Below are 17,508 nucleotides of genomic sequence, written 5' to 3' on the forward strand. Positions count from 1 at the left end.
TCAAATGAGCAGGAGACCCAACTTCGAATCTCGTCCTTCGTACAAATTTTCATTGGTTGCTTCACTCTGCATACATACACTACTGACCATTAACATCGCTACACCGAGAAGAAATGCAGATGATAAACGGATATTCATTGGACAAATATATTATACTAGAACTGACATGTGATTGCATTTTCACGCAATCTGGGTGCATAGATCCTGAGAAATCAGTACCTAGAACAACCACCTCTGGCCGTAATAACGGCCTTGATACGCCTGGGCATTGAGTCAAACAGAACTTGGATGGCGTATACAGCTGCCCATGCACCTTCAACACGATATCACAGATCATCAAGAGTACTGACTGGCGTATTGTGACGAGCCAGTTGCTCGGCCACCATTGACCAGACGTTTTCAATTGGTGAGAGATCTGGAGAATGTGTTGGCCAGGTCAGCAGTCGAACATTTTCTGTATCCAGAAAGGCCCGTACAGGACCCGCAACACGCGGTCGTGCATTATCCTGCTGAAATGCAGGTTTCGCAGGGATCGAATGAAGGGTAGAGCCACGGATCGTAACACATCTCAAATGTAACGTCCACCGTTCAAAGTGCCGTCAGTGCGAACAAGACGTGACCGAGTCGTGTAACCAATGGCACCCCATACCATCACGCTCTTTGATACGCCAGTATGGCGATGACGAATACCCGTTTCCAATGTGCGTTCACCGCGATGTCGCCAAACACGGATGCGACCATCATGATGCTGTAAACAGAATCTGGATTCATCCGAAAAAATGACGTTTTGCCATTCGTACACCCAGGTTCGTTGTTCAGTACACCATCGCAGGCGCTCCTGTCTGTGATGCAGCGTCAAGGGTAACCGCAGCCATGGTCTCCGAGCTGATAGTCAATGCTGCTCCAAACGTCGTCGAACTGTTCGTGCAGATGGTTGTTGTCTTGCAAACGTCCCCATCTGTTGACTCAGAGATCGAGACGTGGCTACACGATCCGTTACAGCCATGCCGATAAGATGCCTGTCATCTCGACTGCTAGTGATACGAGGCAGTTGGGATCCAGCACGGCGTTCCGTATTACCCTCCGGAACCCACCGATTCCATATTCTGCTAACAGTCATTGGATCTCGACCAACGCGAGCAGCAATGTAGCGATACGATAAACCGCAATCGCGATACGCTACAATCCGATCTTTATCGCAGTCGGCAACGTGATGGTACGCATTTCGTCTCCGTACAGGAGGCATCAAAACAACGTTTCACGAGGCAACGCCGGTCAACTGCTGTTTGTGTATGAGAAATCGGTTGGAAACTTTCCTCATGTCAGCACGTTGTAGGTGTCGCCACCGGCGCCAACCTTGTGTGAATGCTTTAAAAAGCTAATGATTTGCATATCACAGCATCTTCTTCCTGTCGGTTAAATTTCGAGTCTGTAGCACGTCATCTTCGTGGTGTAGCAATTTTAATGGTCAGTAGTGTATATTTGCAAACCACACAGAGAATTATTGTGGGTAAAAAGCTGTTCTAATGTACGTTGTTTACAAAAGAATAAAATTCTCTCATTTACACCGAAGAGCCAAAGAAGCTGGTACAACTACGTCACACCGTGTAGGGTCTCTGCGAATGCACAGAAGTGCCGCAACTCGATGTGGCTTGGACTCGAATGATCTCTGAATTAGTGCTGGGTGGAACTGACACCATGAATCCTGCTGTACTGTCCATAAATCCGTAAGAGTATGAGGGGATGGAGATCTGTTCTGAACAGCACGTTGCAAGGCAACCCAGATATGCTCAATAATGTTCATGTCTATTGAGTTTGGTGGCCACTGGCAAGAGTGTTTCTGGAGCCACTCTGTAGCTATTCTGGAGTTTGGCGTATCGCATTGTTCTGTTGGAATTGCCCAAATCCGTCGTAATGCACAGTGGACATGAATGGATCCAGTCGATCAGACCGGATGCTTACGTACATGTTACCTGTCAGACTCGTACCTAGACGTGTCAGGGGACCCATATCACTACAACTGCGCATGCCGCACAGCCTTACAGAGCCACAACCAGCTTGAACAGTCACCTGCTGATACGCAGGGTCCATGGATTCATGAAGTCGTCTCCATACCCTTACACGTCCATGCGGTCGGTAAAATTTGAAACGAAACTCGTCCGACAAGGCAACATGTTTCCAGTCATCAGCAGTCCAATGTCGGGGTTGACGGGCCCAGACGAGGCGTAAAGTTTTGTGTCGTGCAGTCAGCAAGGGTACACGTGTGGGCCTTCGTCTCCGGAAGCCCATATCGATGATGTTCCTTTGAATGGTTCGCACGCTGACACTTGTTGATGGCCCAGCATTGAAATCACCATCAATTTGCGGAAAGGTTGCACTTCTGTCACGTTGAACGATTCTCTTCAATCGCCGTTGGTCCCGTTCTTGCAGGATCTTCACCCGGTCGGAGAGTTGATGTTTTTTTGGATTCCTGATATTCACGGTACACTCGCCAAATGGTCGTGCGTGAAAATCTCCACTTCATCGCTACCTCGAAGATGCTGTGTCCCATCGCTCGTGCGCCGACTATAACATCACGTTCAAACTCACTCACATCTTGATAAACTGCCATTGCAGCAGCAGTAACCGATCTAACAACTGCGCCAGAGACGTCTTATATAGGCGTTGCCGACTGCAGCGACGTATTCTGCCCGTTTGCATATCTCTATTTGAATACATATGCCTATACCAGTTTCTTGGCGCTTCAGTCTAATAGTATGCAGAAAAGCAGTGCGTTGGCGAGTTTTCAGCATTCAGCAGCACGCCAAAGAGAAGAGGAAGTCAGTGTTACGAGGCATACACGATATAGCTGGACGGTAATTCGAAGAGAGATAGAGAATTCTTTCAAGCCAAGACGCAGGTAACGAGAAAAAGGCTTTCTGACGTTAGCAACCTACCCTCCAGCTAGCGTACTGCACTACTCAGCGAAAGATGTCACTGAGATACCCAGGAAAGATTTCAACATCCGGCCATTTCTGCTGTTTGCTTTATATTTCTGTCAGGCACTGCATTTAATTTTGTTGGCCGGCGAGCATAGTGGGGACAGACAGACGAGCCTCTCGTCGGTGTTGTGCACGCAACAGATACCGAAAGATCGCAAGACTAGAGTTCGGAGAAATCGCAGGTTGTGACTGGAAAGAGCGTGACTCCCCGAGCACCATTACACCCTGACACAGAAGGATAATTGAGCAGGATAGATTAGCAGGATAAACTAGCAGGAAACGCCTTTTGGGTAAAAAGTTCGGGTGTTGATGCCACTAGGAAGTGCAGCACTTAATGCAGTCACCAAGTCACGTCGCGGAACTTCAAACTCTATTAAGAACACATCGTTCAAATTCAGCGGCCTCAAAATCCAACGTGTTAGGTTGTCCTTTTCCGGAGAACCGTCTCAGCAACTGCTGGAAAGAATTTCGGAAACCACAGAAAAATTAAATCTAGCTAGTCGTCTGCAGATTCCAACTCCACTCCTCGCAAATTCTTGTCCAATGCCTCTAACCACTGTGCAGCCTAACCCGGCTTATACGAGCAGATATAACACTCTTCCACAATTTTCTCTTTCTTCACTTTTTGGCAAATTTTTGATTTTACGTTAACATTAATGTACATCGATAATATGACAAACATGCTGAACGACAGAAAAAGCTGGTCTGCAGATTTATTTCGAGAACACAAAGTACATAACCAAAATCCCATCTGCGCCTCATCTGATAACAGAGTACGTTAAAACAGAAAAAGTGCACGGTTTCAGATATCTTGGTGGAATGATACGGATAAAAACTAGCGAAACAGAAGCCAACGACAGCAATAGAGAATGTGGCCGCTGCTTTTCGTAGAACGCATGTTCTGTACCAGACAAAGGAAATTTAAAACAACTGGCTAAAGTCATCCACAATAAAGCAGTGATCAAATACGCAAGTGAATGCCTCAGAATGACAGGAAAGCCTCGCCTAAGAGAATCCGAAAAGTTTGAGCGCAAGGTCTCTCGGAAAATAATGGGTCCTGAGATAACAGCCAGACTGATAGAAAGAGTTATACAAGGATAATGAACGGTTGATCGTGTCAATAAGGCAACGATAACTCTAGCTCTACAGGATTTCAGGTATTCTGATGAATACTCGCCAGTCGACACGCAGCTACCGGAATCAGACCGCTTTCAGAGTATGGACACTTCGACTGTCAAAATTTTGTCAGGAAATCGTTGGAGTATTCATAACAAAGTTCCCGAAGTTGCTGTTCTCCAGGAAATTTCTCACGCTCAGATTATTCTCGAGACCGAGAGCTGGTTGAAACCCGAAGTAGAAAGCTCTGATACGTTTAGCGAGTCATCCAACGTGTATCAGAAAGAAAGATTAGACACCGTAGAAGGAGGAGTGTTCGTTTGTGTTGACAAAAATTTGTTTCTATTGAAGTCGAATTTAAGTGTGCCAGTAAAGTTATCTGGACGCGTCTAACAGGGGAAAGTGAAATCAAGTTAATTGTTGGATGTTTTGCCAGCTACCCAGTTCCTATGTGAGAGTTCTAGAGTCTTTGAGAGAACGTCTACGGCCAGTAGCGCAGAAATACGCAGATCATGCAATATGGCCCGTCTACGGATTTATTGCAGGGGGTACAGACTGACAGTCTTGCTAAATAATTTTGAACACGTTTTCCAAAAATTTCTTGAGTGGCTGTTTCGACAATCCACACGTACTGGAAATATTTTAGTCCTTGTAGCTACTAGCAGGCCTGACCTTATCGACGATATCAGTATAGAGACACGGATTAGCGATCATGGTGCCATCATAGCGACGACGGTTACTGAAGTTAGTAAGTCAATGACGAATGCTAGCAGAGTATTTTTATGGAAAGATCAGCTAAGCAGTAGTTAGAATCCCACTTAGGCATTGAAATGATATCGTTTACTTCCAGTATGATGGACGTAGAGAAATTATGGGCAAAGTTTAAACGGATTGTAAATCATACTTTACAGAAATATGTGCCGAGTAAGTGAATTAAGGATGGGAAAGACTCAACGTGGTTTAACTACAAACTTTAGAAAATTCCGCGGACGTAAACAGTGCTGCCCTCTCTGTCCAAATAGAACGTGCAAATGACGACAAAAAAATGGATCAGATGGCTCTGAGCACTATGGGACTTAACTTCGGAGGTCATCAGTCCCCTATAACTTAGAACTACTTAAACCTAACTAACCTAAGGACATCGCACACATCCATGCCCGAGGCAGGATTCGAACCTGCGACTGTAGCGGTCGCGTGGCTCCAGACTGTAGCGCCTAGAACCGCTCGGCCACCCCGGCCGGCGTACACTGTCAACGAAAGTATCAGCATACAGAATGGGTTCTCAGATATGTGAGTGGCTCGAAGACTTGAGAAATAGAACTAAGTACGTTGACATCGATGGGTAGTGTTCGTACGAGACAAGGGTATCGTCAGGAGTGCCCCAGGAATGTGTGTTAGGACCTCTCTTATTCTCTTCATCATAAATGATCCGACGGGCAAGGTGACCAACAATCTGCTGCTGATGGAGTTGCTGTTCACAGAGAGAGATGGCAGACGGCCAGAGAAGTAATACAATGCTTTTGGGCTACACAAAAAGCTTGCGGAAAAGTGTTAGAGTTTCTTTGCGTGGTCTCTGACGCTCGATAATATCCTACTTTGATTCGTTACATAAAAGTTTATAGAAAGGTAGTGATTTATTTAATGTAAGAGAGCACCTGATCTTCCTGTTTGTGGTAAAGTTAAGGATTGAATAAATAAAAATATAAGACATTTTATGCACACCATCGAAAGTTGCAAAAAACTTTATTTTGCTGCTACTTGTTTGGAAAATTTACATCATTATCCAGACAGACATCTTGATACCGTTTTAATTTTTTTAATTAGTTTAGCGAGATTGCTCGTGTGGCAGCCTGTCCCAGCAAGCGAGAATGTTGTAGTTGGTTAGGCAACTATTTGGGTAATACAATGTTGGTAGTGCTGTTTTTCACTGGCCGGCCTTCTTGCACTGTCCTAACTGTACAGAAACAGCCAAGTGATTCCAGAGAGCTTCTCAAGCCTTAGACATCTATTATGTGTATATTCCGGCCGCTGTGGCCGAGTGGTTCTAGGCGCTTCAGTCCGGAACCGCGCTGCTGCTACGGTCGCATGTTCGAATCCTGCCTCGGGCATGGATGTGTGTGAAGTCCTTAGGTTAGTTAGGTTTAAGTAGTTCTAAGTCTAGGGAATTGATGACCTCAGATGTAAAGTCCCATAGTGCTTATAGCCATTTGAACCATTTTATGTATATATGCAGACTGAAGCGACAAATGAAAGCTTGTAACAAGACCGGGATTCGATCCCGGGTCTCCTGCTCAGTAGGCAGACGCGATAATTACTACGCCATTGTGACACAGTGGCTTTGTACAACTGTACGGACTACCCTACGACGCCTCCCTACTCAATCCAAATTCCAATTTACACCTCAGCCCACCTGGTATTCACCCTGATCTCAAACAGCTCATCTACATTACATCAAGAAAATGTAAATAAATATAATGAGAGCGAAAGTATGCGCATTAGTTACATTCAAAGCTGCTAGGCGCTGAGCAATAAGATGAGTAAGAAAAAAAAAATTGTACAGAAAAGATTAAGCTGCAATTGGGTGCCTTGCGAAATTGCTTGACAGTTGTGCTGTTCAGCTATCTGGTTTCAACCAGAAACCTCTCAAGTTCAGATCTCGTCCAATTCCATTAATATTACTAATTTAAACGCATTGGAACAGATGCTTGCTCATCAAGCTCCCCAAGAAAGGAGACCTATCCGTTTGTGATTATTGGAGAGGCATCACCCTTCTGTCAATTCCAAGTAAGATCCTCTCGCGAATAATCCTAAATAGGATAAAATTATATGTAGATAAGAAAATAAGAAGACAACAAGCAGGATTCACCAGATAAACACCTTGAGAATAATAGCTGAACATTAATCGTTCAAATGGCTCTGAGCACTACAGGACTTAACATCTGAGGTCATCAGTTCCCTAGAACGTAGAACTACTTAAACCTTACTAACCTAAGGACATCACACACACCCATGCCCGAGGCAGGATTCGAACTTGCGAACGTAGCGGTCGCGCGATTCCAGACTGAAGCGCCTAGAACCGCTCGGCCACATTGGCCGGCAGCTGAACATTCAATTGAATACCAGTCACCTCTTTACATGCTGTTTCTAGACTTTGAAAAAGCCTTCAACAGTATAATTAGAAGAAAAATATGGAATTCCCAAGAAAATAACTGCTCTTGTCAAGTGCATATATGAAAACTACACTACAGGCAATTAAAATTGCTACACCACGAAGTCGACATGCAACAGACGCGAAATTTAATCGACAGGAAGAAGATGCTGTGATATGCAAATGATTAGCTTTTCAAAGCATTCACACAAGCTTGGCTCCGGTGGCGACACCTACAACGTGTTGACATGAGGAAAGTTTCCAACCGATTTCTCGTACACAAACAGCAGTTGACCGGCGTTGCCTGGTGAAACGTTGTTGTGTTGCCTCGTGTAAGGAGGAGAAATGCGTACCATCACGTTTCCGACTTTGATAAAGGTCGGATTGTACCCTATCGCGATTGCAGTTTATCGTATCGCGATTTTGCTGTTGGTGTTGGTCGAGATCCAATGAGTGTTAGCAGAATATGGAATCGGTGGGTTCAGGATGGTAATACGTAACGCCGTGCTGGATCCCAACGGCCTCGTATCACTAGCAGTGGAGATGACAGGCATCTTACCCTCATAGCTGTAACGGATCGTGCAGCCACGTCTCGATCCCTGAGTCAACAGATGGGGACGTTTGCAAGACAACAATCATCTGCACGAACAGTTCGACGACGTTTGCAGCAGCATGAACTATCAGCTCGGAGACCACGGCTGCGGTTACCCTCGGCGCAGCATCACAAATAGGAGCGCCTGCGATGGTGTACTGAACAACGAACCTGGGTGCACGAATGGCAAAACGTCATCTTTTCGGATGAATCCAGATTCTGTTTACAGCGTCATGATGGTCGCATCCGTGTTTGGCGACATCGCGGTGAACGCACATTGGAAACGTGTATTCGTCATTGCCATACTGGCGTATCACCTGGCGTGATGGTATGGGGTGCCATTGGTTACACGTTCGGTCACCTCTTGTTCGCATTGACGGCACTTTGAACAGTGGACGTTACATTTTATGTGTGTTACGACCCGTGGCTCTACCCTTTATTCGACGCCTGCGAAACCCTACATTTCAGCAGGATAATGCAAGACCGGATGTTGCAGGTCCTGTACGGGACTTTCTGGATACAGAAAACGTTCGACTGCTGCCATGGCCAGCACATTCTCCAGATCTCTTACCAATTGAAAACGTCTGGTCAATGGTGGCCGAGCAACTGGCTCGTCACATTACGCCAGTCACTACTCTTGATGAATTGTGGTATCGTGTTGAAGCTGCATTGGCAGCTGTACCTGTACACGCCATCCAAGCTCTGTTTGACTCAATGCCCAGGCGTATGACGGCCGTTGTTACGGCCAGAGGTGGTTGCTCTGGGCACTGGTTTCCTAGGACCTATGCACCCAAATTGCGTGAAAATGTAATCACGTGTCAGTTCTAGTATAATATATTTGTCCAATGAATACCTGCTTATCATCTGCATTTCTTCTTGGTGTAGCAATTTTAATTGCCAGTAGTGTACACGCTTTCAGATCCAGCTACAGAGGAAATAGGAATTAAGCAAAGCTGCACGCTCTATTCTTCTATAGGGATGAGAAACATGGAAAGTGACAAAGAAGATAATTCATAAGTTGCAGACATTCAACAACAGATGTCTGGGAAACATCCTGGGGATACGGTGGCCAAATGCCATCTCTAACGAAACACTCTGAAAAAGAAGCAACCAGAAGCCAATTGAGCTGCAAATAAGAAGCAAGAAGTGGAGATGATTAGGACCTACACTTAGGAGACCAAATCAACATATCGCGAAGGAAGCAGTTTATTGGATACCGCAGGAACGGCGGTGACGAGGGAGAGCCAGAATGACGTGCAGGCGAGCAGCTGAGACAGAAGGTCAACAGCAAGGAATAGGATGGGAAGAAGAGAAAATAGTAGCAGAAGACAGAGCAAGGTGGTGATCCTTTGTTGCAGCCCTATGCTGCACATAAGAAGTTAAAGGTATTATTAATATTAAAGGAATAAACTCATTTTCGACTTTTCGAATACATTTTAGAAGTTTGGTTAGAGATTAGATTAGATTAGATTAGTACTTCTTCATAGATCATGAATACGACACTTCGTAATGATGTGGAACGTGTCAGGTTAATAAAAGGTGTCTATACAAGACATTACATTAGACAAAACATTACATGACACTCAATATTTTTAAATTTATTTTATTTTATTTTTTTGTGGGGTTGGGAAATTACCCATTTACTATATCCAAAAATTCATCTAATGAGTAGAAGGAGTTGCCATTAAGAAATTCTTTTAATTTCCTTTTAAATGCTATATGGCTATCTGTCAGACTTTTGATGCTATTAGGTAAGTGACGAAAGACTTTTGTGGCAGCATAATTTACCCCCTTCTGAGCCAAAGTTAGATTTAACCTTGAGTAGAGAAGATCATCCTTTCTCCTAGTGTTGTAGCCATGTACACTGCTATTACTTTTGAATGCGTTCGGATTGTTAATAACAAATTTCATAAGTGAATATATATATTGTGAGGCTACAGTGAAGATCTCTAGCTCTTTTAATAAGTGTCTGCAGGATGATCTTGGATGAGCTCCAGCAATTATTCTGATTACACGCTTTTGTGCAATGAATACTCTTTTACTCAATGATGAGTTACCCCAGAATATGATGCCATACGAAAGCAGAGAATGAAAATAGGCGTGGTAAGCTAATTTACTCAGATGTATATCTCCAAAATTTGCCATGACCCTAATAGCCTAAGTAGCTGAACTCAAACGTTTCAGCAGGTCCTCAGAGTGTTTTTTCCAGTGCAACCCCTCATCAATGCATACATCTAGAAATTTTGAATATTCTACCTTAGCTACAGATTTTTGATCGAAGTTTGTATTTATAAATGGTGACATTCCATTTACTGTGTGGAACTGTATATACTGTGTTTTGTCAAAGTTTAATGAGAGCCCATTTGCAGAGAACCACTTAATGATTTTCTGTAAAACATCGTTTACAATTTCACCAGTTAATTCTTGTCTGTTGGGTGTGATAGCTATACTTGTATCATCGGCAAAAAGTACCAAATTTGCATCGTCATTAATATAGAATGGCAAGTGATTAATGTATATTAAGAACAGGAGAGGACCCAAGACCGAACATTGCGACACCCCATTCTTGATTGTTCCCCAGTTTGAGAAATCACCAGTTTTTTGCATATTATGTGAACTGTTTATTTCAACTTTCTGCACTCTTCCAGTTAGGTATGATTTAAACCATTTGAGCACTGTCCCATTCATACCACAGTACAAGAACTTATCTAGAAGTATTCCATGATTTACACAATCAAAAGACTTTGATAGATCACAAAAAATCCCAATGGGTGACTTCCGGCTACTCAGAGCATTTAATGTTTCATTATTGAAAGTATATATAGCATTTTCCGTTGAAAAACCCTTCTGGAAACCAAACTGACATTTTGTTAAAACTTTATTTTTACAAAGGTGTGAAGCTACTCTACAATACATTACTTTTTCAAGAATTTTGGATAAGGCAGTCAGAAGAGAGATTGGGCGGTAGTTGTTGACATCAGATGTATCCCCTTTTACAAGCACCCCACAGGAGAAATTAGAGAGATCATAGAATGGGGTGATTCGCCATGCGAAGAAACAGGGCCTCTTTGTGAGTCTTGCACCCATGAAACACATTACCGAGAAGACTGTCGAGGTTTGCACTGAAGCGAGCCGGTGCTCCCTGCTCCGTCACGCTCTGGCCACATCATCAGTTGACGGCCACTCGGCTGGAAAAGGCGGTTTGCCGATGATTCACGACGTGCTGGGCCTCGTGACAGCTTGAGCTGCTTCCGCAACGCTAGATCAAGACAACCGAAAACTAACACGGCAACCGAAATCATTCATGGCAGACATCAAACCCATTCCTTCTTAATCCGTTGCTAACTCTTCTTTACTCCTCCATGAAAAGGTCACTATCGCATATGTAGTGGTGCAACATTGTGTCATTCTTTATGCCAGAAGTGGCCTTCTGCGCGAAAACGGACACCTCTGCTCTGTGTATCCGTAGCGTTCTTTTTCCTTTCAGTAACGCTGACATTGTTCTGCTGCCTCTCTTCGAAAACTCATGTAATCAATTGGTTTTAATAGAGAACTGACTGCATATAACTTATAACGTTTTGCCCAAACTTTTTGTATCATTTGCTCCCCATCGACATCTGCAACAACATCAATACTGCGCAAGTCATCTTGCTGTGTATGGTGGAGGGTACTTTGTATATCACTGTTACCTCCCTGTCCGCAGCTCGTGCTCTCGCGGTCGCGTTCTCGCTTCCCAAGCACGGGGTCCCGGGTTCGATTCCCGCAGGGGTCAGGGATTTTCGCCTGCCTCGAGATCACTGGGTGTTGTCCTCCTCATTTCATCACCATTCATGAAAGTGACGAAATTGGGCTGAGCAATGGTTGGGAATTTGTACGGGCGCTGACAACCGCGCTGTTGAATGCCCCACGCACTAAACATCATCATCATCATCATCATCATGTTACTTCCCCCTTTTCTGTTACAGTCGCTAATGGCTCGCATGAATAACTATCATTGATTAGCGTCCATGTGAGTTCGAGTCTCACTGATCTTCATGGTGATTTCGCAAGATATACATTGGAAGAAGCAATGCATGGTTGACATTTACAGAAACGTAAACTCTCGCTGCTTTGACATTATACCATACCAGGGTGCAGAATGCATCTCTTGTATCGTCTTCCACTGGATTTGGCTGAACATCTCAGTAACGCTACGAAACACGCAGCTCTTCTTTGGATCTTCTCTATTGTCTCTATCAATCCTAACTGGTACTGACCCCAGATTGACTAGCAATATTCAGGAACTGGTTGAACGAGAGTTTTGTGAGCTACATCTTTTGGGGTGAACCACATTTCCTGGTGATTCTTCCAATGAGTGACAATGTGGTCTGCCTTACCTGCAATTAGTTTTATGTGGTCGTTCCACTACACACACTGTACTATATTTGCTTCCAAAATATAAGACAAACAATGTGTGTGTCGTGAAATGGCTGGAGTTCTATATAAACTGACACAAGAAGTTCTGAAGACAGATTTTTCCGAAATCTGACACAAGACCCCTTAGAGAGAGAAAGTTTACAGAGACTGACAAAGGAACTTTTCCAGACAGAAGATAATCGCTTTGCTGGAGTTGGAAGCTCTTGTCAACTTTTTCTTCGTGTTTGCAAATTAAATCTGTGTATTTAAACTCCACCTACTGCAAAACACAATGATTTTTTTCTATTATTCAAACACGTTTCCACGCCTGTGCGTCATCTTCTATGGGTTTAGATTTATTTCTTTAAAAACTTTATACAAAGTTCGCGGTTATTTTACTATTCTAGGTCTAAAGAACTATAACATATGTGTTTTTGTTTTGATTGCTCATCTGGAATAACATATACTGCGAAAGTTGATTTGTACAGTTCGGGTTGCTTTATGTCTTTTTATTGTTTGACAACATGTTATATGCAAAATAGTCGAACAATTTGCTCAAAGAGTTATTAATTCTGAAATACTTTTGCGAGATTAGAAATAGTGTTTATCTACCGCACTTAACATGTTCGTCCTGTTGTGTTCGTCCTGTTGCGCAACTTTGGCACGTTTCCTTTTTGTATTTTAATTACAAGCTGTTTTTATTCGCATCTTTTAAACACCATTCTCGCCTGGTATCACACGTTTCCATAAACAAAAACGAGAGTTGACAGTACACTTATGTAGCCATACTCATGGGGAGGCGCTACGATGTGTTATTGTCGCCACTCACTTGTTCACCACTTAGAACAAAAACAAATTGATGAGGAAGTTCAGTCAACCATTAATTGCTTATCAGTGCCAGTGTCATTTCACTTGAAGACATTTCTAAGCACATTCCTATTATCTTTGTCACCAAAACTGATTGTGTAATTCCGTAACTTTTTTATGCCATTCTCATGTGTTATATACAAAAAACTAACTGCGGACTTGTGTACACTGAACGTGTGAGGTAGTGAATTATAATTTGAAAGGTTTATATGTCATTAGAGATGGCAGTTTTCTTTGAAATCTGTTCCATTATGAGCGTCTTTGGATATCTGAAGACATGAGTGATATGTTACTCTTTGGTTACCAGAGATTGTATTAGTGGTAGAATAAGAGAGAGTATTGTGTGGTCGGTGAGTGAGGAGCTTTGATGGCGGACGTATGAAGTAGCGAATGAATTTTATTTTGAAATGCTCCCTGACATGACTGAGGTTAGGGAATGATGTTGAGAGTATTTCACTGAGTGACAGCACATTTGCAAAAAGGTAACATGGGTGTAGTTCTTATTTGTTGCAAGCTCTAGCTGAGTAATTGTTGTAAAGATTCCATTTTGTTCAGCAAAATCTACGTTTCGGTACCAAGGCGATTTATTGATCATATTTTCAGAATCACCATTATTGTTCGTCACCCTCCACTTTTATTTAAAGTTGTCTTATAGGAACAGGAAAGAGTAAATTTGTAACTTTGAATATTGTTTGTCTGAATCAGTTTCCATTGCGTATGACAATGCAAGGGAAGATCATAGTTTCATGTTAGTACTAGTCACTTCTGTGTTATTACAAATATTTTGATATAATGTCAGTTTAACCCTTTTCATTTATTTTCAAACATTTCAATAACGTTTATTCTCAGAATCTACGTGGACACCCAATTGCATTTTTGGAACGATAACAAAACTTTCATTTGCCAAAGCAGCTTAACGTAAACGCAGTTTAGCACTTCATACTATTGAACAAGACAGAGCAGGCCATAAACAATTGTAGGGGCCTAAAAAACTTTCTGAGATGGAATTATGGGCTGTATTCATTTGTAAAATTTTCACGTAATTCAGTAGATGCATTTTCTGACAGGGCACAGTTTCAATACGCGACACTTACTCAGTATGTCGTGATTGTTTGATGAGCAAGCCATTTGCGTATTATTGGTAACCATTCTTTGTATTCAGTTTCATTTACAGATAGTCAGATTCAGTTTGGAGGGATTGGCATCACATATATCGAAAGCATTTTATATTGTTAATATTCATATTAAAAAGAAGGGGAACAAAGGTTATTCTAGATCAAAATACACGAGCGACACTGTAAACCAAATTTAAGAGTTACACTATTTTGAATCAGAAGTTTAGAATTACAAGTTGTTACATGATTAGTAATACATTAACGTCTCAAGTGCATAAAAACAAAAGCAGAGTCTCGGATCTCTGATGGCGGTCACATATGTTAGATAAGTAGATGTTGCATACTGTGCAGAAATACGTTGAGTATTTTATCTGTGAGAAGCCGATTAGCCAACTGAGTTTCAGCATTCTTTGTCTGACTGACCCTTTCCCAGCCTGTTCCTTCCATGTTGCACCACTGCTCTACCGTTTCGTCATCAAATGTTGGGCATGTCTCGTTCGCGAGGCAGTGTTTCGTCAGAAAACTACCTTTCTCGTCGACACGCTGCATCCAGCATCGCCAATATCACTGTAATCTCTCCAGTCTTCCTTCCCGAAATTTGCATAGCATTGTACAACAGATCAGCACAATTGAGGACTGCGGTTCCAAATAGTTCTTTTCTTCGTTGCTGTACTCATGCTTGGTCGATTCCTGTTCGGCACAGTTACAGTTCAGTAATCGCGTACGATCCCAGCCTTTAATCTGGCGGCTTAGCAGGAAAGGAAACACAAATTTCATGTTTTCCGTTTCTACTCCATTCACAAATTATTCGTGACAAGAAGGTCTACTTTTCACGTCCTTGAGTGTATTACTGATACAAAAATTTCTGATTTTATTGTCTTGATCCTTGCGAGATACGTAGAGGAATAATATCTGTTAGATCCCTCTGTGAAAGGTAGATCACTGTTACTTCGATATTATTTTTCTACGCAGTGCAAGACAACCTTAATAACGCTCCCTCAAGGGTGTCTGCTAAATATCTGTTGAAAGTTCTCTTCACAATTATCGCAGCATATCTAGAATACTCGAGCCGAATAATCTATATTATTAAACGTGTGAAACTACCTAGTCACTGGTTGCCTGTTTAGTGGTTTCCAGGGTAAACAAAAAATTTTATTTCCTGTAGTTCATATATTTATTGTCCGAATAAATTTAAATACTGTCATAATCTACGCATTATGAGATATATGAGGTTTAACACAATAATTCAAGTATTAACGTTAGCAACTTTGTATATAGGGTGATTCTAGCATGATGTTACAAACTTTCAGGGATGATGGAAAAGGATAAATGTATCAATCTGAGGTAAGGAACCATGGTTCAGAAAAGATTGAGTCGAAACTTATAGGCAAAAATCTTTCTGATGCATCTGATAGTGTAACAGATGCACCAGTACTACTACCGCTACGATTATAGGGTAAGCAACTTTCAGGTGTTGTAACATGGGTCAAAACAAGAAAAAAGTGTGGTAAACATCGGCTCTAAAATCCATATCTTTAGAGCTATGAGCACTTGTTCGTCTTCTCTATCGTCAAACATGTCTCTTCTATTGCAAGATCTTTCATTTATATATTTTCAGAGGTAGTGCGGATCCAAATAAAAAAACTATGCCCAGTAAGTATGGGCTGTAAAAAGCGTACTTTGGAAGCTATGGACACTTCTTCAGTAGAAGAAATGTGTTTCACAATATCGAAGATAAACAAGTTCTCATAGTTCTTAAGGTGTGGAGTTTACAGACCATCTTTCTAGGCACTTTATTGTTGTTATGCTTCTGATACTCTGAAATTTGCCTACCCTACAGTCTCAGTAACAAAATTCCTGTTTCATGTACTCTACTGGCCATTAAAATTGCTACACCACGAAGATGACGTGCTACAGACGCGAAACTTAACTGACAGGAAGAAGATGCTGTGATATGTAAATGATTAGCTTTTCAGAGCATTCACACAAGGTTGGCGCCGGTGGCGACACCTACAACGTGCTGACATGAGGAAAGTTTCCAACCGATTTCTCATACACAAACAGCAGTTGACCGGCGTTGCCTGGTGAAACGTTGTTGTGATGTCTCGTGTAAGGAGGAGAGATGCGTGACATCACGTTCCCGACTTTGATAAAGGTCGGATTGTAGCCTAACGAGATTGCGGTTTATTGTGTCGCGACAATGCTGCTCGCGCTGGTCGAGATCCGATGACTGTTAGCAGAATATGGAATCGGTGGGTTCAGGAGGGTAATACGGAACGCCGTGCTGGATCCCAACGGCCTCGTATCACTAGCAGTCGAGGTGACAGGCATCTTATCCGCATGGCTGTAACGGATCGTGCAGCCACGTCTCGATCCCTGAGTCAACAGATGGGGACGTTTGCAAGACAACAACCATCTGCACGAACAGTTCGACGACGTTTGCAGCAGCATGGACTATCAGCTCGGAGACCATGGCTGCCGTTACCCTTGACGCTGCATCGCAGACAGGAGCGCCTGCGATGGTGTACTCAACGACGAACCTGGGTGCACGAATAGCAAAAAGCCATTTTTTCGGATGAATCCAGGTTCTGTTTACTGCATCATGATGGTCGCATCCGTGTTTGGCAACATCGCGGTGAACGCACATTGGAAGCGTGTATTCGTCATCGCCGTACTAGCGTATCACCCGACGTGTTGGTATGGGGTGCCATTGGTTACACGTCTCGGTCACCTCTTGTTCGCATTGACGGCACTTTGAACGGTGGACGTTACATTTCAGGTGTGTTACGACCGTGGCTCTACCCTTCATTCAATCCCTGCGAAACCCTACATTTCAGCAGGATAATGCACGACCGCATGTTGCAGGTCCTGTACGGGCCTTTCTGGATACAGAAAATGTTCGACTGCTGCCCTGGCCAGCACATTCTCCAGATCTCTCACCAATTGAAAACGTCTGGTCAACGGTGGCCGAGTAACTGGCTCGTTACAACACGCCAATCACTACTCTTGATGAACTGTGGTATTGTGTAGAAGCTGCATGGTAGCTGTACCTGTACACGCCATCCAAGCTCTGTTTGACACAATGCCCAGGCGTATCAAGGCCGTTATTACGGCCAGAGGTGGTTGTTCTGGGTAGTGATTTCTCAGGATCTATGCACCCAAATTCTTCGGAAATGTAATCACATGTCAGTTACAGAATAATATATTTGTCCAATGAAAACCCGTTTATCATCTGCATTTCTTCTTGGTGTAGCAATTTTAGTGGCCAGTAGTGTATTCTACCGTAAGGGACAT

This window comes from Schistocerca americana, chromosome 2 (assembly GCF_021461395.2).
Source record: "Schistocerca americana isolate TAMUIC-IGC-003095 chromosome 2, iqSchAmer2.1, whole genome shotgun sequence".
Classification (NCBI taxonomy): Eukaryota; Metazoa; Arthropoda; class Insecta; order Orthoptera; family Acrididae; genus Schistocerca; species Schistocerca americana.